Raw genomic sequence first — 25966 nt, 5'->3', positions numbered from 1 at the left:
AAGTCCACAAAAGCTCAGAGGCGTTAAGCCCCAGGGGGAGCCTAGCGGGCATAATCTGGCCATTGTCATAGTCCCAGCCCAATGGCTTTTTCAGCCTTCACTCCAATGCCAAGAGCACAAAGCTGTGGTCTGGAGACTCTTCCTCCCTCCTCACTGAGCTTGGCATCAAATACTCATATGGTTCTAGACTCAGAAAACAAAACTGAGGCTCAAGGAACAAACTAAATAATAGTGGCTAGGGAAAGTACACCCACCAGCCCTAGAATCTTAACTTAAAATCCCAAAATACTCAACACAGCTTCGACAGCCCATTATCAGCTCCCCAGTTCTTTTAGTGTAGCTACAGTCCCTTCCATGTTGGAACCCTTGTTTTGTCCTGCTACATTTAGGCCTGTTTATTTAGGAGATATATGGCTCCAATGCAAGAGAAGGAACTTCATCTGTAAATGATGCTTTATAAATTTTTTTAAGCCTGTGTACAGATGAAAAAGGAACAAATGCTTACAGTGAGAAACTACATTTTGCAAATGGAAGAGACAGTTTGAAATTAACATTATAGCATCCATAAATACACGAGGAATTAAAATAGAAAGCTTTATAAAGCTTCTGTGATCGATGAAGAAAACCACTGCTATGCTACTGCAAACATATAAACAGAATTGGAAGGGAATTTTTCTCTTTTTTCTATTTTTATCTAAAATTAATGTCACAAGCAAGTGGGAAGTATTTAGAATGGAAATAGAGGAAATGTGGAATTACCTTTGAGTACCAAAGATACTCTGTTGTCTTTGTTTTTGTTGTTGTCTTTGTTAATGAAAGAGGAAAGAAGGCAGGAGACAAGAAGAGACAGGGAGAAAAAAGGAAAATAATGGTTTTGTGTCATAATAACTGAACTTTTAGACACAATAATTTAAGCTGATAGCTGTTGAATTTAAATATAGGCAGACGCATTGCTTGGAGCCCTGTGATCAGCTTCTAAATGATATGGTAGAACGTTAGATATCAAAAACAATGCTTGAAGAGAGAAAAATCAATTCCCCTATAAGGTCAGACCTATTATGTAGAAAACTTTCTTTAAAACCCCTAGAAAGAATAAAACAATAGTTCTTACGTTGCTGGATAATAAAAATCAACATTTCAGTACACACAATACAGCCCTTTACAAAATGTAACTATCTCAAAGCTCATTCTAGTCTTGAAGTTTGTAACCTTTTCGTGGCTACAAAAATGTTTAATTTGTGAGCCACAGTTTATGCTATTGTAAGGGTGCTAAGAAGCTTCTTCAGTTGGCCTTTCCTACTGATGATACCACTTGAAAAGTAAATTTCAACAGTCCCCTAATTGGACTTGAACTAGGTTGTGGAAGATTAAACAACTCTAATAAAGCAGTTTTACATCTTATCAGACTGAAGACTATTTCTTCCAAACAGATCTTAGAGAAAATGACCTTGTCTTTACCAGGTATTCCCTCCTCTCAAATTTACCACAGCTGCTGTGCTTGTTCAGCAATGCCAGCGGAGCTGAACCAGAGATAAAAATGGTAGGCAATGGAACGGGGAAAAGATTTAACTATGCTAGATAGCTCTCAGCGGCCCACACAACTACAGGACCTAAGTTGGAGGAGACTTTTCTATGAACAATGAGAAGTCTCTGAAATAAATGAAATGTCTCAGATTCTTCTTGAGCATTCCAGCTGATAACCATTCAAAGAGTAGTAATATTACCTTCTAGAAATAACTTTGGGACCATATGAGAAAGTAGGAGTGGCTAAATGTATCTATTTCAGTACAACTTTAAATATCATATTATTCATCCCAAGCTCATTCAACTCCATTCCTCAGCAAAGTTGAAGGATAAGAGTGGAAGAAAGTACGTCTTCAGAATACCTCCAAATACTGAGTGGTTACAATGACATCCTTATAATAAAGGCTGGGAAACAGTGGCAATATAGGACTTCCAAATCTGGGCAAAAGCTGTCAGGAAACCATAGGCCAAGCTGTCAAACGGAAGGCATTGCCAAGTATCCACTTATCCTGGGTCTGAGCTGGCATATTCTGTGCTATTTGGAGCAGCACACTTTAAGATATATATCTCAGATCCAAAATAAAGTGCAAAAATTCCCCAACTGGGGAAGTTGGATAATGACACAATCATTAGGAAAACTGTAAATGAATAACAAAGACACAATATGAAATCATCTTCATCACAAACAAAAAGGGCCTACACCTAGAAATGACTGAATAAATGCCAGGTGAGGCGAGAAACTACTTATTCTGGGAAGCAGCAACTTTGAAAAGAATTTGGGATTCATGCTGAATAATCAGCTGTACAAACCATTACGCGCTGTGCCAAATGGGCTAACTCGGTTCTAGCATCTGCAAAAAAGACTCTCACGTAGGACTTGGCGAGTCTTATTCCTCTACTACAAGCAGCAGGAGCACGTACGTACATCAAGAGAAGTCTGTGTGAGAGAAAAGAGGTGTGCAGATGACAATTTACCATGTGGCTTCTGTCCCTAAAACGGGCTAGTCCAAAAGTGCACTTTCCCATAATCTAACTTCCTTTTATTTTATAGATGCTAAGAGGAGAATATGTAGAATGATCTGTATTCAGAGTTGGTTCTAGTCCAATTTATAATAAATTGATATTGTAAAGCAAAGTATAGTCTTGCTGTATGTAAAACCCTACCATATGTTCCTCAAAAAGGCACACAAGGGAGGCAATAAAATAGCTTCATCAAGCAGAAATATTCAAAGTTTAACAACTAGCTAATGGCAATCATTCCTAGATTTTCAAATACAAGGTCAAATCCAAATTTAGCCTTTCATCTTCTTCATAAATTCTACTTTCTATGAATTCCAACCTTCCTTTAGTAAAACACAAAACTTGGAAGTTCGGGATTAACATCAGTACCACAACACTCCAATTTGCTAGAACAGCAGGAAATTTATAAATTATAACAAGGAGCCAGAGAATGTAGGCATTAGTTCTTTAGGGAGGCAAACCTAATTCTCCAAGGAAGACAAAACAGGGTGCCCTGTTCCTGCTTTCATTAACGTCCTTTGGGAGCTCCATCTGAATGCTAGTTGCCAACTTCAGAGCCAAAGGTATTTAGTTTTCCTCTCCACATCAGATTAGCAATTTTTCCTCATCATCCTACACACAGCAAAGCATCTAGCTGCTACGTCGAGCAGCTTTTTAATTAATTTACTGTATTTTGAGATACCTACAAGGCTCGTTGAGTATCCACATTTTCTTCTTGTAACACGCTACAGTTACAATCTTTGATCTACAGTACTGGAGTTGTTATAGGGAGCTGGTTCAGACCATAAGTATCCTTCGAGGCTTTTTAAACTGGTCCTCAAACGGTGCCTACATCTACAATTTTGAGCACTGGAATTGCTTCGAGAATAAATCTAGGGGATGGCTGAAACTATGGAACAATGGATTACACCTGTGGATAGAGCTCATATGTGAGAACACACAAGTCACTTAAAACAGACTGTCACATGGCTAACAATTGCGTAGTTTGTATGTTCTGGGTATCTAACTGCCCTGTCTTGAGATCTGCACAAGTGCCAAATTCCCACAGCTGCAGCTGAAATTAATGGGAGTTACGCTTTAAGCATACTAAGTGATCATAGGATAAGAAGTCTGAAAAAAAAAAAGGCTCTAGACATCAAATTAGACACCTACAGTAAATGCAATTTTTCTACTTTCAAATTTCTGTATTCTCTCTTTTTATTTCTACATAAATGAGGTTAACAGCGCTACCCCACTCTGCAGGCACATGGTGGAAATGTATGTATTTTTTAAAGCACTCATATTTTAGTTATGAACATCATTTAGAAGCTCATAAATAAATTAGCAATATAAAAATGCCACGTTTAAGTAGCATGCATGTGCACATTTGGGGGAAAAAGAGATGCCAAAAGTATTAGAGAAAATATTACATAGATGGTCAGTGAGTACTGTCCATCTCGCAGCTTGAACAAGGAACGTGCTCTGCAGCTGGGCGAAGGAGAATAATGGGCAGGGATATCCTACAATCACGGAGTTCCAGTTATGCCACCTTTGTTAGGTTGGTCAGGTGGCAATACTGACATTTCTCAACTTCTGAATACCAAATAGCTGCAGTCTTAGTCCCCCTTTAATGTAATTCCTGGGGCGTGTCTGCACAAATCATACATATTACACAGTGCTTCTTCCTCATGACAAGCACTGCCAGTCACTCCAAGAGAGGATCTCTTCACATCCATCTCTGACACACAGAGATATACTTCTCCAAAGCACTTCTAACCTCCATCATTTCCCACGATACAATTTTTAAAAATCACAGAATAATATATTGAATGATGTATTGAAAGAGACAGTGCCAACAGAAATGATGATTCAGAACACAGAATAACCAGAAACACAAAACTTTCCTGGAAGAAAAAATCAGGCACGCCACTATGCATGATACCTGCTTCTGGAGAGGCTGGGAATCTTTTTTTAGCCTATTAAACTGTAGGAATAAAAATCTAATGAATTATGCATTTCTGAATGGGTCACACTGGCAATGAATCAAGTGTCTTGTTGCTTTTCATGTCTTTAATTGTTATGAGTTAGTGGGGTTAGATATCCAGTTAGAAAGACAGAACCTGTTTTGCATCAATGAACTGTATGCAGAGAAAAAAAGTATACAGAGGACTATGTATTTCATTTCACAAGCTGCCCTAAACAAAACAAACAGAAAAAAACAACCCACCACGCATTTATCACGTGAAGATATTATGGCAGTTTCCCACAGTGGAAATTCTGTACCACCATCTACCCCTACACACAACTCCACACAATCATCCCTTATGAAGTGGGAAAGTCTGCACAAAGACAGAACTGAGAAGCAAAAAGATGTGTGACAGACATCTATATATTGATACAGCATTGATTCTTCCACGTAAGGCTGAATTAGCACGGCTTTAAAGTCTTAAAGACTCCCCCACACAGTGGTGCATCAGAAATGTCAAAGAATACCCATGAGAGAAGTAAACGGAAGCAGAGTCGCGTTTGTAAGCACGTAGGGTTATAGAAATGACCACGCGATCGGTAGTCAGTATCAGGAGTATTAGTACCTAGTAGTATCAGTAGCAGCAGTATTAGCAGTAGCACAGTATTACTATAGAGTAGCAGACAATCTCATTCAGATCTGTATTATTTTCATCATGGGTGGATTTCAGCTTGAACTACCACACGGCAACCAGGCTAAAGAACTGTACTGCACTCGGATTCTGCAACATCGTATTTGTAAATGGTTTTCAGCACTTGCTCGCATCTACTTAAATCAATGTGCAGGCTGCTGTTTGCTTCTTGGCCCCCTTCGGCTGACCTCTGAGGCGTAACTGGGATCCCTCTAACCAACACACACAGAAAGCACTTTCAACACCATAGTATGCATTTGCAGACGTTGGGCAGAGAGCTTAGCTAGCAAGCACGCAGTATGGTCCTTTAGGAACAAAGCCTTGATGTTGAAATACAGAAATGATGAATCAGTTTTACATTTAAAAAATGAATACTTAATGATAAAAAGCCTACCAGAAATAACACAGCTTACTTCATTATTTAAACCCTTTCCAATTGCATTCAGTGGAGCAAACATATATTGGGAACTGAATTTCTTCTGCAAGATTGATTCAAAACAACTGAATATTTGGCTGGAGAAGATCAAGATGTTAGTCAGGAATTACTTGCGCTGTGTACCAGATGCATTTTCGTAAGAATTAAATAAAAGTTCATGAATTGAAAGTAAAAGCGTACTTAACACTACTAGAAAAAAACAGACATTAATTCACATGAGTTTTTAGCATTTAATGGTGTATTTGGTCAATGGATACTTAGGGAAGGGGGGGATAGTTGCACTGCCTAATTTTATGTACTTAAATTAAGTACACAGTTTAGCAGGCTAGCCTCCAAAGTTTGTGTCTATATTTATCCAACACAAAAAGGCTCCCACAGAGGGCTCTAAGAAAAAAAAATTAGATTAATACACCTTGTTATTCCTTATGCTGATTTCCACAAGTTGGAAAGTTGGAATAAATAAAGACCAATAAATTTGGCCTTCAATTCAGGCCAACCTCTGATTACCCACTACAGAGGCTCTAAATCTCCCATGCAGATGCCTGGATTCCTTAAAGTCATGTTACACCAAATTGTTCGCTAAAGTCCCGTGCGGGTTCCTCTTTCCATCAGTAGGTTTGTTTCTGCTCCATCAGCTGCTGTATAGCTGGTCTGCTTGAAGTCTGACTAGAGCCCGATATTGTCTTCACCGCCTTAAGCACGTTCATGAACAGAAAGCAGAAAACACTTGCTATGAGGTCTGTGTGAGCTACTGTGAGGTAGAAAATGAACAGAATTAATAACGATGGGCTAGCAGGGGCACGTATAGCTAAAAATCAACTACAGTGGCAGCTTAGGTATCTTTTATAGCTAGCTGTTTAACGTGCTGCAAGACACCGATGTCTAAGTTTTGACCAAGGGAACGCACTACAAATATATACGTTGGATGATGTGAATGCCTCTTCCTCACCCTTGGCAAAGGCAAGAATATTGTTATTGTGGGAGGATTCCTACAAGCACTCATAAACTATAAAGTTCTCATCACAGAAGGCAATGAAAGGTTTCCCTCTATCTGTCACCAATGTCAAGCATTCCAGAGTCGTCATGAGAACCACCAAGATCCTGTAGAAAAGGCAGCTGGTGCGTTAATCCCACCACCCCCCTCACCCAGCGCCTCCTGATCCTTTCAGAGATACCATTCAATTTCCCTTTTTCTTTTTTCCCTAGCAGAGGCATTGCTGTGACTGTTGCTGGAATAATTAAGTGTTGAGGGAAGAGCACCTGAACTCAAAAGCTGTTCTTTGAGTTGAAAAGGAGGCAGCTGGTACATGGTAACTAGGTAACTAAGAATGCATGAACAGTAATTTCAATGATTCCTTAATTTGGGGTAACATAAAATATATTGCTTTAAAGCAAACTCTCACTGTAATACCCTCCTTATTTCAACCTAAAAATGTTACATCCTGAATCACTTCTGTTTAGTCATTATTTTTACATTCTCATTGTGTACGTACTTATGATATGCTTCAGATACATTTCCTTGCAGACAAGCAGAAAAGCTGTGTAATTTTTTTTCATAAAAGTACACTGATATAATTTTTAAGCTTCTCAAAAATTTATCTTAGAGCTATCTTATATCTGGACCTCTGACTAAAATTGGTCTTGCACTTTGGGGAATCATTTTAATGATGATAAGCTTTAATTTTTCCAGTAAGATCCTTCTTTGCTTGGGAACTCTTTTTTTTTTTTCCTGCAGAAAAAGAGAGATGGGGATGAAGGGAGCAAGATGATTATATTTAAAGAATCGTTTGTATAAAATACTGTTAATGTTTACAGAAGGATGACAAAGGGGATTTTCTGAATAATGAAGTCACTCAATTAGAAATAAGTTAATGTGCTGGATTAGCAGGGTATTGGGAAAAGACTGAAACAGTTACCTGGCAATTGATCAAGGAGCCTTGTCTTATAGAACAATACTAGCATAAAAATAGCTCGTAAATCTGAAAGGCTGATTACTAGAACTGTTGTGGGAGCTTTATTTTTTAGAAGAATATTGAATTAATGAGAAATAATACAAAGGGGGAGTTTAATTATTCTGAATAGAATAATTTTCTACCCTAGCCTCTCAGGACGGGTGTGATTATGTAGGTCACATATCTAAAATGACTTTTATGCATATTTCATTAAAAGCCACATCTTTTCATGAAGGATAGTAAGCAATAAGCCCTCTTCAGATAGTGTTCTCTCTCTCTAGTGCCTTAAATGAAAGCTATTTCCTCTGTGGTATGGAGCTGTTAAGATGAGCAGTCAATAAATACAAAACCAGGCATATCTTATTTTTAGGTTATTGTTTTCACACAATAGTAAGTTGTTTTCCTTCCTACTCTCTCCCCCCCTCCCCCCCATCATTTCGAATGCACAGCAATTAGGCACTGTCCAAGACTCCTAGTCTGCTTGTACTCCTGGAGGGTTGCTGTCAAGCTGAGGAGAACACTGAATAGGCATTTTCTTGTTCATCCAAACCATGAGATTTGGGTTCTGAGTTGATTTGCAGATTTTTCAATGAAGTTTTACAAATGCAAATGAAACTAAAGAACATCATTATTGATCAAAGATACCAAATTTTCTTACTTGCCACCCACTTTTGCCATTTTCAGACAGGAAACATTTTTAACCATTTAAAGTTTTTTCTGCTTTAATTTTTAACTACATTACAGATTTTTATTCATTCTAATAAAACACTCCTTGCCAGATTTACACATATAAGTGCTTTCAGTGAAATACGTGCACAGTCTTTTAATCATTGTTGTCACCCTTTCTTAGCTGCAAGACTGAGATTTAGTGTTTTCCACGTACTTACAAGAAATGGTGAAAATGTTTGGTCCATTAAAGTATCAGAAAGACTAACTACAATTTAAATTATCAATTTCTGCTTAATTTTAAAAAGCTAATGTGCACAGTGCAAGATCAGAGGGTTTATCAGGTACTGTCGTATATAATACTAAAACTTGGATCTCAGCTCAGTAATTGAATGTGTACAAAGTCCTAGTTTATCCTACATATTCTGTTGGTGAACTTTGTACATCATCACATGCCTTCAGAACTGAAGGTCTATGTATTGACCTACTGTAGTACCACATCCACTTAGAGTACTAAAGGTTTGCTTGTAGTGTTTAAGTTTAGGAGAAATAAATTCCTGGACATGCTGGTACTCCTGCTTTCACATACACTAGAAAGAAATTACAATAAAGATAAAACTGTGTTCTTGTTACATTATGGAGACACAGTTTCTATCACATTTTGGTATGCGTCTTGGCTGTGGTACTTTTGTGCCTGAAATGTTTGAGGGAGCTTCTGAAGTATTCCTCCAAACTTCAAATAATATCGAAATTCATTCCATGGCTATTTCCGTAGCTGAGCTAGTTTCATCTTCAGTGAGCACTAGCTTAAAGAAAGGGTAGTTGGGGTTAAATTGTTAACCAGACATGGGAGAAGAAGGACAACATGCAAAAGCACTCCTCATACATCACAGATTGTGGCCTATTAACTTGATTGTTTCCCATGGTTAGAGAATTGTCAGCGGTCCCCTTACCCACTGCTGAGGCTCCACAGCCCTCCCGTTGCAACTTTATACCCAATTCCTTCCTCAGTGTACTGACACTACTTATCTTCTTTAATGCCATTGTGCTCTGGCTTATTAAGGCTCCAGATCCCTTCACAAACTGCATCAGCCATCAGTTACCCGACGCACTGTGGCATTCTGAACTATCTTCTCACCAGACAGGATAGTGCTTTGCTTGGTGTGAAGCTGCCAACCTGCACGAGACTGGACACAAGGGGAAAAGCTTCCCATTCCCCAGAGAGGCTAACACACTTGCAGCTGACAAAAAACCCAGACACGTACCAAATCAAATGGAGGAAGGGTGGAAGCTACACTGTTAGTGTGGGACAGATCTCAAGCTAGCGTGTGTACGGGATTTGTATACACTCCACCTTGTGCGCGGAAGCTTACTGCCTATATCATCGATGTTATTCTGCTTCCCCGCACTACCAAACCCTGCCAACTCAGAGAAAAAACATGGAGAAAATGTTCTTTATCTCCCCCTTACCTCCGTGACCTTTATATTATTCTTCCTACAGGTGCATGCTAAAATCTTAAGATACCTGACAGAGCAGGAGTGCTGGGACAGGTCCCCAAGCAAGAGGAGACATGTCTTCCAAAGGACCCTGGGATCTTCCCACAAAAATAGAGAGGGCAAGAACAGGCAGGGTCTACAGTTGGGTCTAATACAACCAAGTGACATTGGATTCACCACTTCTCCTGACCTTCTTTTTCCCATAGGAATTCCTATTACTTAGCAGATCCATGCCAGCATACCCCGCAGTGATCCATATACAACACAGTTGGAACAGGCAAGAAACAGGAACTCCTTCAGAGTTGCAAATGATTCCATGAGCTAATGCTTGGCTCCCCTAGGGCCATTAAACACCTACAGGAGAGTGAAAAATTATATGGACTTTCACACGTCCGCTAACGTAAAAATCCTACTGCTATATGCTTAAGCTTATGGATACCTTTTGTGCTTAACTTTCCATTTTGCTTGTGACGATAAGCTTCTTTTTGCTTAGTTTTTATATGCTGTCTGTATTTAGCGTATTTAATCTGGCATAGAAATTACTCCTAGTCTGCACAAGACCATATGCCACACTTAGAGAAGAGCAAATACAAATAAGGAGCTTTCATTTAATCTCTTCTTTAATTTGCAATGATCTAGATCACTGTGATCTGAAGGAGTACCATACCAACATATAAAGTCAGAAGAAGAGTGCAGAGAGCACACCTGCTGTATCAACTAGATTGTGTCCAGTCACAATTTACATATGGGTGAGGTCAGCTACAATATGGGCAGCTCAGCACAGGGCTCACATGAAACCATTATTTTTCCAGCAATTACTCCTTTGAAACAAATAGAAGAAACAAATGATACCCAGGAATCTGTGCACCCCACTGTTTTTAACTGGCAAAAACTATCCCCAAGTTCTTATAAACAGTTAGACTCAGTCTCAATGTTCCCAAAATATTAGCTTGATAGCTGTTAGTCTGAGCCTGGTTTCTCTCCTAAAAGGCAAAACTGCACTAGCTCTTACATACACAATTAAAAATGGATAGGTAAAGTCATCAGGTTGGCACCACAGGTAAAAAGTAAGAACTGAGTAAACTTTGCACTACCCACGTAGACGGGGCAAATTCCAGCTAGTCATACTCTTCACTACACCCAGCTGAGGTTCCATCTTTGGCAGTTTAGCTCACACGTATTTTCTGACACTGCTTTATCACAGCAATACAGTGGGTGCACTTTCGTGCAGAGCATCTTCTCAACCTAAGAGACAGTCTTCATTCCATTCTGACTATGACTCAAAGGTTGAGACATAACACAGACAACAAAAATATCAACACTGGAATATTTTCCAGCATAAGGGATACTTAATCATCATCTGAGCAACTAAACTAACTTGTAAAATCACTGTAGATCTTTAAAAAAAAAAAAAAAAAGCAACAACCATACCTTAAGGGGTTGTTTTCTTCTGCCTGAAAGTTAAGTGACATTAAGCATTTCTAAGGCTCTGTGTTACTTACAGAATAGGCAGAGCTCTCTTAGCCATCGATGCATGTTATAGGTGTCATTTACACCGAATAAGAGCGACTTGCATGTCAGCAGTAGGTGTATGAAAACAGCAAACCAAGATTCTTGGGAACAGCATACTACTCTCAAAAGGTTCCTAAATTTCACGTCAGCTCACTATCCGGAATTATTAAATGCCTTACTTGTAAAAAAGAACTATGTCCATGCAACAGGGTTACATCACTCTGCAGCAAGCCTTTGCTAATTAAGAGTTCATTAGAAATATTATTAACACAGTGCTATGGGAGTATTTCTGCATCTTCAGCTGTAGTTGAAAGCCAAAATGTATAACACAATTCAAAATAATACAAATTCAGTAAAGCATGTGTTTTTAGGATGTGCTTAAGGTTGGGGCTTTTTAGCCTCAGCAGGTAATGAGAAGTTATGAAAATTGTATGTAATTGTTTTGGATTTGTTTTGTTTTCCGTATTGTTTTGTCACTCAACACTTTTGTTTTAGTTACTTTCCCTCTTTTTACACTTCTGTTCACAGTCCCTCCTCTTCTTTTACCTTCATTCCCACTGCTACATGTATAATTAATAAATATCTGCAGCATAAACATTTTCTAAGCTACCACTTCAAACTTTTGAAAAGATCTATAACTGACCGGGTCAGAAAATATCAGGACTGATAGGAAAGATTTCCTTCTGAGTGATGCTCTCTTAATCACCAAACCAACACCATTTTTCCTCACGAAGACTGAAGACTGTTTACCAAAAGCATGAAAACTGGTCCATTTAGTCTCCTCTGTGCATACATAAGTTATATACATACAAAAATAAATTAATAGAAACAGCTTCACAGGCAACTTTTCAACCCACCTGACTGTATATTATTCTGAAGAATACCGTTGGAAGCTCTGAAATACAAATAGCAAAATTTTACGTAAGTACTTCTAATATCTTCCTTCACTCGCCTGGAGAGCTGTGCCATCTCTACAAATCTTTGTTGTCTTACGCAAAGCTTCTTGAGAAAACACCTACTGCTTATATCTGAGTTTTGTCTTATATGGGTGCCTTTGATCCTGCTTTGATCTTCTTGTTTCAGTCAGTCTCACAGAATGAGCGGCTCAAGTCACATAAAAATCCTTACCATGTTTTTAACAGCTATCATTTAATACTTTGGGAAAAAAGAGACTGTTAAAAAACTTTGAGCAAGATTTCTGTCGAGCTTGGAAAGAGGTAGTTTTTAATTTTTAGAGTAATGTCAATATATTTCAAAGAAATAATTTTCTAAATCTATTTAGGTAAAACATTTTCTCAGTTTAGAATAGCCCTTGATAATCAAATCAAGGGCTTCTAGTTCAGTGTTTTCAAACCGTCAAAATATGCAGAATGCCTGTTAATTTAGGTGAAGACAATTCATTGTGAAATTACATTTTAGAACGCAGCCAACCACATTCATATAAAATCTGCCGGAGTAAGGGGGCAACGTCCATACGCTAGCCCGGTCAGGCTGCCGTTCCAAAGGTAACGTTACTCTTTTATCCGAACCATAACTCAAAAGTGTTTGAACACAAGTGATAGCTACAGGTCTATAACGTAATAAAATTTAGTCCTATATTCTAACATATTTTGTCACAGACCTACACAGTATACATACAGGCATCCATCTGTTAAATTCCAGATATTCTTTTTCCAAGCATTTGTACACAGAAACTGGATTATTCAAAAGGAACCACCAAATCGATGTCATCAGCTCCAGCTGAAGATACTCCTACCTCGAGACAGCATAAGAAAAGATTAAGAACCCTTCTCTTTCAAAGTATGCTTGTCCAAGGACTTCTCAAGATCAGATGTGTAAGAGATTCCTTTGGCCCATGACTAGTTCAGAAGGAAAGAACTGCCGATCTCCTAGCTAGCGAATCAAACAGAACAGCAAAATATAAGACCTCTTCTCTGAGGTCAGTGCTAACGTAGGTCTGCCCTCTCTAACACCGCGAATACTTTTTGCCCCAAAGCCAGTATGAAATTAATTTCTTTGACACGTTTATCCCTCTCTTAAATTTGGATGAAATTAGCCAATATCTCATTTCAAAAACATAAAGGGAAGATGAAGGAGGGAACAAACAATGTGATTGCTTTTTTCCCCTGCAGGAAAGAGTCCAAACAAAAACGAGCTAGTCAACCCAAAGACTTTCCAACATAGTTCATCTCTTGTCAGTCTGTTACAGTCGAAGCAGTTCTCCAAAAAGCATAACTTTTTTTTCCTTCTGGACAATTATTTTCAAGTATTAACATTCTGTTGAACTTAAGCCTCATACCTTAGCAACAGAAGTCCTATACATGTTCCCTGGCAGATGGAAACAGCACCTTCTCAACTACCAATTCAGGGTTGTATCTTAAATCCCGTCAGAAGTTCGTCTGCAGCCATCGTTTGCCTTCTCTGTAATTTCTACCATCCAGTTATTAAATTAAACCAATAGATGCCCACAGCAAATATTTCATTAACACAGTAAGGACTTCAGAAACTTTCCAAATAACTAATTCACATACAGAATTTGTAAGCCATTATGGATTTATAAGCTTTTATCATTGTCTTCCTGGATAATCTCACAGTTCTGGCCAAAAAGAAATTTTCCTTCTTTTTCATACTGTGCCTGAGTGCATTAAAGTATGAAATGTCTGTGCGCAAAAACTGACTATAATAATTTGAACAGTTTTGATCATTTCTGTATGGTAAACAGAATTTCCACTGCAGTGGATTTATATGCAAAATATTCGGTACTATTGCCCTAGTCAGTGCCAATAACCTATAATTTGATTGTAAGCATCTCAGCCCAGCTGAGTGACAGCTGTAATGGAATCAGACTGAAAGCTTACAGCGGTCCAAACTGTTGGGGTTTTTTTGCTGAATGAATTAGCCAAAACTAATGTTTAAAGTCTGTCTCTGAAAAGACTTTAAGACTGTCTGATCTACAGATAATTGTTTTTCTTTCTTCAAGTTATTCTTCTGTTACATTAATATTCCGAGCTGTAGCTTTACATTGGCATTTGTTTTGTAACAAGCTCAAACATGAGAAAGCAAATGTTTGTCTTCAAACACAATTAAAAGAAAAATAGAAGTTATTATGCGAATAAAGTTTTCCTTTCTCTCCAGTCTTCTTTAATCAGTTAAGGAACTAATACACTTGTAGAATGACAGGAACACCAATTTGTGCATCATATTAGCTAAATCCTGTCAAATATATCACAATAGTTTGTTCTTTTTACAGAAGATCCACCTGAACTCACACTCACTCCATATTAACTGCAGAAATCAATTAGTTGGGAAAAAAAACCCATTATATCCTGTATTACTGGAGTTAAGTTCTCAAAGGACAGGTGTAGAAAGGAAGCCTCCACAATATGAAACACGGAATGGAAACACAGTGTGTTTCCTTTATGACTGTGCTGGTTTTACTGGAGGATGGCAAGAAGATTAAAAAAGAGGCCACCAGAAGCCTTGCCACTGAGCTTTCCACGTGTCTGTCACCCAGGCTTAAAAGGTGAACTGTAGAATGCTCCCATTCCTGATGTCTGGTTCATCACATGTGGGTTGGGTTGCATTTTTCTCCTCTTGAGACTAACAGATTTGAAATTTGGTATTTCTATTTCCAAATCATTTAATAAACCATTACTGATGCTTCCTTAACAGTGTGGGGAATATGAAGTCACCAGAAATTACATTCTAGGGGTAACACCAGAAGCAGAGTTAGTTGTTGTAAAATTTTCAGGCTCCTAGCCCAAGCGCTCATTTATTACACCATTCTATCTGACCTACTTAGCCACTGTGACTCCTTCTGCTGTGAGAAATGCTTTCCACCTCCACATTCACCCTCCCAGTCATTTGCCTGGAATGTTTCAATTATTCATTCAGGTCAGATTAAAGACTGCTTCACAGATTGGCTATGACGCTCTAGGACATCTACCTTTATAAACCCTCCAGCTAGTTTCAGCATGGAGCTTAATTTTCTTGCAAAAGGGTCACAGGCAATACCAGGACCAGGATTCAATGATCCTTACACTCCCACATTCCTCTTGTAAACAAATGTGTCACTAAAAATTTGTCATTATCTATGTTATTAATCATTGATCTTTAATACCCACTGAAAATTTTTGATCAGACTTCAGCTGTTTAACATAACTTCAGGAACATCGTACACTCTGCCTTGGGTGTCTTCACCAGAAAATTAGAATATAAGTAATTTCCAACAGGTTGGAGCTGAACAAAGGATCACACTAAAAGCACTAGCCAAGTGGAATACCCAATTCTAGGCTTAGCTCTAGATATTAACCAGTTAAAAATTGTATTTAATATGTGTATATTTGATGCGCGCACAGATGGACATCACCAGTCCTGTAAAACATCCCAAGGGCCGCAACTGCAATAGGATACACTCACAAGGCGTCGCTGCTGATTTCAAAACCTAGCTGAAGGTTATACACACCCCTTGGAGAAGTTACACTGGCTCTACCAAACTGGCAAATAGCTTCAGAATAATAATAAAATGAAACCCCACGATATTTGTATTGGTCAAGAGCAGCGTTCACAAAAATATGGCTGAAGAAATCCTCCTGCTGTTTAATTAAATGGCGTGTACATCTGCCAGAGCCAACCTAAGCATTAGCTTGTCTGTTGATAAGGAGAGATGTGAATCAAAGAGCAAATTACTTGAGCCACTGCACTGCCAAATTGGAACCCGGAGCGACCCAGTGGGAAAGCACACTACAGTTGCAAATATCTTCTGCTCCCGCACCTAACGCAAAGAATCTGCAAGACGCAGGTGACTCCCAGCACAAAGGCTGCTCATGACAAAAATGTTTGTCTCTGCTGAAAACAAAACAAAACTAAAAAAAACCCAACCTTTTTTTTTTTAATACTGAGAGGAAATCCCAAACCAAAGCCATATTATAACATTATTTGAACAAAGCAGTGTTACATTAATATTTGAACTGCAGTAGTGCTTAGATTCCTGCCATGGTTCTAAGTGGTGTAAGGCACTACAGTGTTACCTCACTTTCTGAATCTGTGAACTCCAAATTCTGTGTGTTTATCTTTTAGAGTTGGTTGAAATATAGGGAAAAATCATATGCCTTTCAAAATGCACATTCAAATGAATTATTTACCTTCTTTTCTTTCTTTTTCTACAGTAATAACTTCCATTTTACAAACATGTTTTAGTCAGAGTTTGGAGGGTACTTTTTGATTTTGTTTTGTTAGGGTTAAAAATGTCACTTAACTAAATTTTTAAATAAAAGTTTTAAAATATGTCACAACCTGACTGAAATGAGCAATCAAAATTATCAATAGAAGAATAAAAATATACCACAATCTAGCAAGCCAGATTAACAACACAAAAATGTAAAAATATTCTGATGGCACACAAAGTAATTAATCCTCTGAAATTTTTCATTGAAATCTTTTAAGATGGAAAATATTACTTTAATTTTTTTTTTAAAAAATAATCCTAACTCAAGAAAAGGAATGATTTTGACAAATTTCAATCAATAGCTGTTTCTCTCAAGTTCAACATACATATTTCTCAAAACTTTTATAAAGAACTTTAAAATGCCCTGTACGCCATTACTTGTACTCACACTGTCAAATCAGCTTCTATATCATATTCTTTCCAAGATCAGTATTCAAAAGCATAGCATGGTATAATAGCTGGTCTTTAATCATTACAGAGAAAAACTACTTCTGCTTTTCTTCATCTTTTCACACAGAACTTTATCTGAGAAGCATTATTAAAATGACAAACTTTGCTGGAAAATAAAAGAACTAAAAGGAAGTGCTTAATAATACAAATTCCATGAAAACTATTCATTAAACATCTTCAAAAAATCTCAGGAATATCAACAGTAGTATAAAAATGTACCTGTTTGCTGAAATGTAGTTCTGAATGAAATGTTTTGGATAAATTTTGACTGATACAGAATTAAATGTCAAAAATATCAATTCTCCATGAAATAGAAATTTTTGAAGTTTCAATTTGTTCTCATGTAAATGTCAATATTTATCACACAGTGACAGCAGTGGAGCAGTAACGCACCGAGATTTTCATAGTGCTCTCAGTTGCCTTTCCTTCCCTCTGAGGTCACTGACTAATGAAAAATATCGTTCTGTCTCCCATTTTAAAGTTGTGTTTTCAGTGCCAGTTGCAAATACTGAAGTGGGATACAGTCTGACTTACAAAGGAGAGGATATTCAAGTTACACACACACACACAGAGCCACAAACTTACAAAATCCATTTATATCATGTTCATCAGGACTTCGCCATCATTGTCCACATTATTCTTCATGAATATTGCAAGAAGCCACCCAAACCAAGAATAAGAGAGTCATTTGGGGGTCATATTTTCTCCTGTAACGCCAATCTTCTATTCCCATAGCACAGGAAAAGAAGTTTAGAGATGAAGAGCAAGCGAACACGAAGCAAGTGTGAAATTCAAAATGTAATTAAGTAAAATTAAGTTTTTGGATAAATCATTCACCTGCCACCTTTCCTCTCTAACACATACAATTGGATTTAAGGAACATGTTATTCCTTACAGACATTTCACGTAGAACGGGGATCTTACAGTATATTACCTTATGCAGTTCCTCCTGCATTTTGAGGGAGACCCTTACAGTAGTAGGTTTGTATTTATCACCAAGCTCCTTAATCTTCTGGAGAAAGCTAGTTGCCAATATAAAGACAAAGCAAGCTAAACGTAAGTAGGAACTTAGTATGAGGCAGGCATGACTTTATAGAAGTGTAGAAAAGTCTAGGACTAAAATAAATCAAGATGTAAGCAAATTCCTTTCTGTCTGGGACTAGAAAACCATTTAAAATTACTATTTTTTTCATAAGGTTCCGCAAACATCACAAAACTAAGTCTGTCTCAGAGTTGGGGAAAAAAAAATTAAATGAAGACCGTATTTTTCCAAAAATCTACAAACGGATTTCATTTGATACATAACAAATGCCACCACTTCACACTGATGGAAATCAAGAGAGACAACATTCCTACCACCTCAATGGATTTTATCCATGTTTATTACTATGCATATAAATCTCTCCAGGGTCAGGAACTTAGGCTGCTGCAGAAAGTGCCTAAATTGCAGTGAACATTTTTTCAGCAAATTACCGAGCAGAACTGGTGTTCTCCTACATTTTCACAGTTTTCTGAACAAATTTTAACTTTAAGATTTCTTGTGAGGCATGCAGTACTTCACAGTACTTAGTAATAAACACTAATAAATTAATAGTAGCCTGTGTGGTTGGTTTTTTAGATCACATGATAATGATCTTTTTTGGTAGATGATGCACTATTTCATTAACCTTTCTTAAAGAAGTGCAAGATAGCAACACACCAGCTTCTCTTCATATTTACACAAATATTGTCAATAGGCCTTAAAATTCAGCTTCTACAAACTCACACAAACAGAAGAAATGCTGCCTGAATAGTTAGAAAGGAATAAAAAGAATCACAGGTAAGATAAAATTGGACATAGAAAATAATGGCAAATTCCATTCTTACAATATGTTCAGCTCTAGATAAAGTGCAAATTTCCAACGTTCAGCAACAATCAAAAGCCTATCACATTTTTCACCCATGTTCACCTTAAGAGCCCTGGCCAAAATTCAGCATAGCTACAGAATTCAGATTTTGTCTTCAGTACCCCATTATTCCTGCTTCTGCAAGTCTGATAAGAACACTATAATGGAAAACACCATCCTTGCAATCTCCTGTGTAGACTGGAAAATCGAGGGGGTTTTCCACCTGACATGGCAACTTGTCTTACACAGTTATCACGAGCCTCATTGCTCATGTGCAGGGGTTTGGTAATATGGCATCTACCCCTCGCTTGATGTGGTATTACACAAAAACCTGGCCAAATTCAAAGGACACGAGTATTGCTACTGAAAAGTCACACCTAAACATTTGCTTGGTCATGGCATTATTTACGGTTTTTGCACGACCTTTCATGAGCCTGCCCCCAAGCCCTGATCCTGGTACCACTCACGTACGCACGTGTGGAAGTGTTACATCTGCGCTTTAATGTTTGAAACACTGAGGTCCTGAACTGCACTCTACTGGCTTTATACATTTTCCTTCTTCCAACACAGTTGTGTTCTAGGAAGAAAACGATACAATTCCACAAAGAATTCCTACCTGCTGTGATAGTGCCCCCTCAGGGCGAAGATGATTCTTTTACATTAACACACTGAAAGCTTCCACTGTGATTGACCTTAAAGACACTGACAAATTAATTACTTTGCTAGTCAATATGGCATGGCAGCTTAACAATTTGAGCAGACACCCAGCCAGTTAACATGCGTGCTGCCATCTGCTGAGTATGACAGCAAGGGATTTGTACTACTCTCTCTGAAAGAAAAGTCAGGTAAAGCCTTCCAAAAAATGTGTTCCCAAACCCCTCATTCATAGATTATTTCACAAGTCACATAGAGACCACTCAGGTTCTGTAAGACCATTGGTAGCGTCTCATGTTTCTTTGACACACAGGTTTAAAATTAAAAAGGAGACTATCTCAGAGAATTCATTAAAGCTTTGGTTTTGAGCCCACTGCTTAACAGCTGGAGCTAGGGTATATTCAAAAAGATCATAAGATTTATATAAAAACTCACACAGTGCAGATGTGAGCAAGGAAGTTCATAGTTTATGTACCTCACTGTCAAGCCTCACTGTTACCCTGATTTAAAGAGCTCTCCTCTGGCTTGAGATTAAAAAATAAGTGCCAATAATGTATAAATCAAAGTTCCTGCAAAACAATGGTCAGGGGCCAGCACAGAGGAGTGGCTTTTTTAAAAAAAAATAATTATGAGAAAGCTTGATACCATTCTCACAAAAACTATAACTATCTTCTGGAAAAAAAGCAGAGGCACACCAAAACTCTGTACATTTCTTTTCTTTTTGATTTCCAATAAAACCGCACCAAATTAGAAAACTTAGTAATTTGTACACTACTGTTCCTGTAAATAAAAATATACATCAAACTGGTCTAAAACTATATATAGACACATAAAAATATGTGCATATGTATACACACATAAAACTATATTATATACGTATTGGTCCAAAAATATATACTGACGGGAAACACAGGACCTATTTTTTCTCAGATAGGTTGAGCGATAAGGCAGGCGGCTCCAAGTCCCAACCACAGCAGAAGAGGCAAGCCAGTTGTGCAGATCACCACTGTTCACGTTGATACGGGATCATGGGATAACTCAGGCTGGAAAAGACCTCAGGAGGCCTCCAGTCCATAGTGCTACCCAAAGCAGGCTCAGCTGTGAAGTCAGACCTGGTTACTCAGAGCTCAGAGTTTTATTCAATCTGGTCTAGAAAACCCCCAAGGATACAGACAGTGCTACCTTGCTGGGCAACCTGTTCTGCTACTTGACTGTCCTAATGGTGAAAAAGGGTTTCCTTATGGCTTGAAACATGTGGTATTTATAGCTTTTATGCTTCCTGAATATCAGATATTGTAGGTTCACTTTCCAGATACACCAGTTGTAAATGAGGGATAGCTGTTTAAAAGACCAACAAATTTACTGGAATGTAAACCACAGTAGGAGGGAAAACAGAACCACAGAACCACAGAAGGTGAGGGCTGGCAGGGCCCTCTGGAGCTCACCCCATCCCACCCCTGCGTGAGCAGGCACCCCCAGAGCAGGGGCACAGGGCCGCGTCCAGGCGGGGGGTGAATGTCTCCAGGGAAGGGACCCCACAGCCTCTCTGGGCAGCCTGTGCCCCTGCTCTGGCACCCGCACAGGGAAGGGGTTTGTCCTCATGTTCAGGTGGAGCTTCCCGTGTTCCAGCTTGTGCCCGTGGCCCCTTGGCCTGGCGTTGGGCACTGCTGGAAAGAGCCCGGCCCATCCTCCTGACACCCGCCCTTCAGATATTTATAGGTATTGATGAGATACCCCCTCAGCCTTCTCTTCTCCAGGCTGAACCAACCCAGGTCTCTCAGCCTTTCCACACAAGGGAGATGCTCCAGCCCCTGACCACCTTCGTAGCTCTCCGCTGGACTCTCTCCAGCAGTTCCCTGTCAGTCTGGAACTGGGGGGCCCAGAACTGGCCGCAGCCCCCCAGATGTGGCCTCACTGGGGCAGAGCAGAGGGGGAGGAGAACCTCCCTCGCCCTGCTGGCCACGCTCCTTTCCATGCACCCCAGGGCACCGCTGGCCCCTTGGCCCCAAGGGCCCGGTGCTGGCTCAGGGTCACCTCGCTGCCCACCAGCACCCCCAGGGCCTTCTCAGCAGAGACGCTCTCCAGCAGGTCAGCCCCTAAAGTGTACCGGTGCATGGTACAAGACCTTTTGCTTCAAAGCATAGGTTTGTTACAATTATTTAAATGGATTATTTAATTCAGTTATTCCCTCCAGAATTTACAAATGGGCTGATATCCTACAGAAAACTGAAGAAAATCCTCATAAATTTTCTTCTCTAAAGAAGAGATACTGTCTTTACTGTGACCGCGTACCATAGCCAAAGCTATGAAAGACTGCAGTTGGAATGAATGGAATCACTTAATCTGTCCCTCTGTTGCTGCTGTGCAACAGGATAGGACTACAATCAAAACAAAACTAGAGCCAACTCTCAAGCATTTTGTGTAACGCTGCACAAACGGAATATGATAAAAAAGGGATGACATGTCCCACATGCAAGTTATAGTCTCCTAAATTTTATACTGTAATGAGAAAATGGAAAACAAACGACATTGTACATTGTGGAATGCAGAATCTGCTGAGCTGTTAAGTCTACCCAGTGCAACTCAGTCAGCACAGCTACACTGCTTCGAGACGTGGATGGAGCTAGTCTGGAGGTCTCTTCACTCATGACAAGTAGTGTATCACCTGGATAATCTCCTCATAGATTAAAAAGAGCAGATACCATCTGATAATTGCCAAGAGACACACCAATTTACTTTTTAGAAAGACTTACTCTGGAACCTAATAAATGTTGTATGAAGTAAACCACAACACCTTTTTAAAATATTTCTCTTCCTAACATTTACCTGTTAAAAAGCCACCTCCCTACTCAAACTGACTCAGAGAGAATACTGACACGTACCTTTCACAGCCACGATCCTACATCAGCGTTCAGAATCTAGTCCTACAGAAGCACCAGAGGAATGCCGGTAAGCATCAGCTTGGGTGATTTTTTTTTTTTAGATTAGTTATATTCTAGCACCCAGCTAGAACTAAAATATCAAATATGTGTCAACTAACAAAAAATTATCATAACAGCGCCCAAGCTTATGTCACCAGCTATAACAAGCATCCTTCTTGGTGCATGGGACAGACCCATGAATATTGCAGTAGTGCCACAAGCAGTACCATACCGCTAGGTGCTTCTGAAAACGGAAACTGATTAAAAATCAAAGCAATGAATTACTGTATTACAGAAAACACCCACCTCTCAAGGTCATTTGTCTTTGTGACAAGCTCTTACGCAAACGTTTCTTTCTCCATTCCAGCAGAAGTTTCCTCACAGAAGACAGGCGTGAGGCATTAGGTACACCGATTCTTGATTTGGGGAAGATAGCAGGTATGAAGGCAGCATTCACAACCTCAAAACAGAACAGAACATAGAATCCATCAGAATGTTTGCATCGTAATTTATAATCATGACCTAATCTTTCTTCTAAGTACTTGTGCCCTTAAGTGATTAGGACAAAGATTGGTATTGCAAGAGAACTTTTAGTAGTGATTCCATGTTATTTTTATTATTCTGAGAGCCAGTCCTGTAGGATGCTGAGCCCCAGGAGCACCCATAATCAATAGCCGAGGATACTTGGGTCCTTTCAATTCCCACAAACAATGTTGTGACACGGAATATTGCCAGCAGCCTCTTTACTATGACGCTCTGGACAATAAACATCTATATATATGCTGTGAGACACAAAGTAGTTCTGCTTGCATATAAACATTGAGAGAATTAAAATTACTATCAAAATAAATTCATAAACGTGTCATCATAGAGCATACTGCTCTGTCTTCGTTACTTTTGCGGTATGCATTTGCAAAATACGTTACGTTCTAAATTAGAAGAAATGTTTAATATCACATTCTACAGATTCCTAAGACTTAGCTGGGGAATTAATTTTCTGATCATCAGCTACTTAGCTGTACTTCAACTGTGACCTGACACACCACAAATCCTATATTTTTAGAGGTAATATTCAATTTTAAATCATGGCAGCTGAATATTTTAGTGTTCAAAAATTATATTAATCCTATTCACACTGAGTAATTGTACCTTCTTTATTTTCAAAATCTGACAGCCACACCAAATTTCTATTACACAACTGACCAGATTTTACTAACTGCACGAGAATTCTGAAATAAAACATATTTCCACCTTAGTTCTCCAAGTTTCACTTATTCTATGGGATTGTGCAATTTTAAGAACAGCAGAGAGTTCATCAAGCATACATTTACTGTCCTGGTGATCTTTTAAAAGAGAATCTTAATCCTTAAGTTTTATGATATTCAAAATTACAAAAGCCACACATAAGGTATCGGTAGGATTTCAAAAAATGCTCAGCCTTGTCCTAATTGTACAATTCTATTTAGTAAAGTGATCATCGCTAGGGCTGTTACACTGATAGAACATGCTTCTAAAACCCCATTTCAATATTGTAACTAACCGATATAGCAATATAGATTAGGAAGTGAAGTTGTGGCATTGACAGGTTCCAGAAAAGATGACTCAAGTCCTTACGTGACTGATAACTCTGAACTATATTTCCACCTGATGGCAAAACCTATCCAAATATAAGCAAATTTAATAATTCACAGTAGTCCTGAATTTTGTCCCATATATGCAATACCTCTGTGTTTTATTTAACACCTATATATTCTTCACTGGCTAAATTAAATGAATTGGTATTTTGCTGATTTTTCTGTTCACCTGATTTAACAACACTTCAAACACTCTGCTCCTCTCAAGTTCCATACAAATGTAATCAAATATAACATGTACCATAAACATTTAGCTTTTATATCACTGATAGCTCAATTTTGTTCTTATCTTTTTCTCGTTTAGTCTCATTGAAATACCAAAATATCTTATGTAATGAGAGAGACATTTATACTCTCCAGGGGTATTTCAGCTCCATTAAAGTCAACAAGGGTCAGTATTCAAGCCGTCTTCCCAACTCCCTGAACTTTTCATTCTTACAATAAATATGGAGAATGCCTAAAATTCCAAATCTGAACCACCTCCCTAACTTAGCAGAAAATTCAACACCCATGAAATACTCAGTGTAAGTATAAGACTGATTTTGTGAAAAATTTTCTTGTCTAGAAACAATATTTTATAGCACTGCAATTAAAAACCCAGTTTTCAAATGTGACCTGCTATAAAAAATGTAAAGATTGTCTTTCCAGATATGCATATGTATGTTGTCTTTTATCATAACCCCCATCAGTACTTTTGAGCTGTCAAACTCAGACTGCAGAACTTGGAACTTATTTATATAAAATTCCGTACCTACATCCAATTTATCAACTTCAGTTCCCAGCGTACCCAAATGAACAAGTATCTGTCTTATGCCAACCGCTGGCAATACATCTTGCAATATGGCGTGGAAAAAGAAGCGCTATAACTTTAGCCACACACTGAGAATATCCTTCACTACCCAGACAAGCCGTATCCAGCGGGCCTCCATTTTGCTGATACTCTGTCACCGACGCCTGCAGGAACACTTCTGACCTCTCTTTTCTTCTCTCTCCTGACTGAGTATTTCACCCTGACTGCAGCCATCCCCATAAAAAGAATTCAAGAAGAAATGTAGTTCACATAGAATTTCATAGCTTTCAAGGATGATTAAAAGCTTCCTTAGGAGAGATCTTCAGAATCAGGTATTCCCTTGCCACTTTAGGGCATACAGCAGAAATAAACACTTCTCGTACGCACTTGGATTTTGTTTAATTTTTCCAGATACATTTTAACAAACCAAATTATTTCAGGTCCTAATTGCTAGGGATTCTCACCACTCTTCAGACAGCCTTTTCTGGTAAAAAACTGACTTGTCATGTTGCTAGAGGGTAGAGGACTAGGTCTGTTACAGATTTGCTTTTTCTTCTTGATGGATTGTTAAAATCAAGCAAAACAGAATTGGGTCACTTCGTGCCATTCTTTTGAAACACATTTTGGTACCTTTTCATATATCAAACAAATTATTACTTTGTAACACATGAAAAATATCTGAGGAGTTCAGATCTGAAGTCTCACTTTTTTTCAGGGGCCTGGGGGACCACTTGTTTTATTTTTAACTTGTACTCTTCAATATTTTACTGATTTCAAAGACGGATATTCCAAGCAGCATCAGGAAGTGGACAAGCATATCGCATAGCTGAAGCTCTCTAGAAAATTTGCATTCTGTGATTAATTTCACAGTTCATATATTTTGTCATTTTTATCTCTGATAGACTGAAAGAGGGAAGGGGAGGAAAGTGTAGGGAAAGGGAAATCAAAGGTCAGGAAAATAAGAGAACTAGTCAGTGAGGTACTCTAGAAAAGACCCAAAGACCTTCATTCCTGCCTTTGTGGCTTTAGAATCTATGTTCTTTTTTTCCACAAGAAATTGTTTCTTTTGAAAACACCATTCCCTCTGTCATCTGGAGAACCTCAGATTTTCAGTGCTTTGGTACCATTACTTTGTTGATTATTGAATCCATATTTATAGAT

At 38.5% G+C, this 25966-nt stretch overlaps 1 long non-coding RNA gene across 2 annotated transcripts in view; it reads right to left on the bottom strand.

The window, feature by feature from the left end:
* LOC135313986 (uncharacterized) overlaps positions 1-25966 on the bottom strand; it is a 443735-nt gene that overhangs the window by 211333 nt on the left and 206436 nt on the right. For both annotated transcript variants that reach the window (XR_010373508.1, XR_010373509.1), the window contains one exon: positions 22688-22841. This is a non-coding gene — a long non-coding RNA (uncharacterized LOC135313986). The remainder of the gene's footprint in view (positions 1-22687; positions 22842-25966) is intronic.

This window comes from Phalacrocorax carbo, chromosome 6 (genome assembly GCF_963921805.1).
Source record: "Phalacrocorax carbo chromosome 6, bPhaCar2.1, whole genome shotgun sequence".
In the NCBI taxonomy this organism is placed as follows: domain Eukaryota; kingdom Metazoa; phylum Chordata; class Aves; order Suliformes; family Phalacrocoracidae; genus Phalacrocorax; species Phalacrocorax carbo.
Note: the sequence above shows the minus strand (reverse complement) of the source record. Positions and strands in the feature narration are given on the sequence as shown.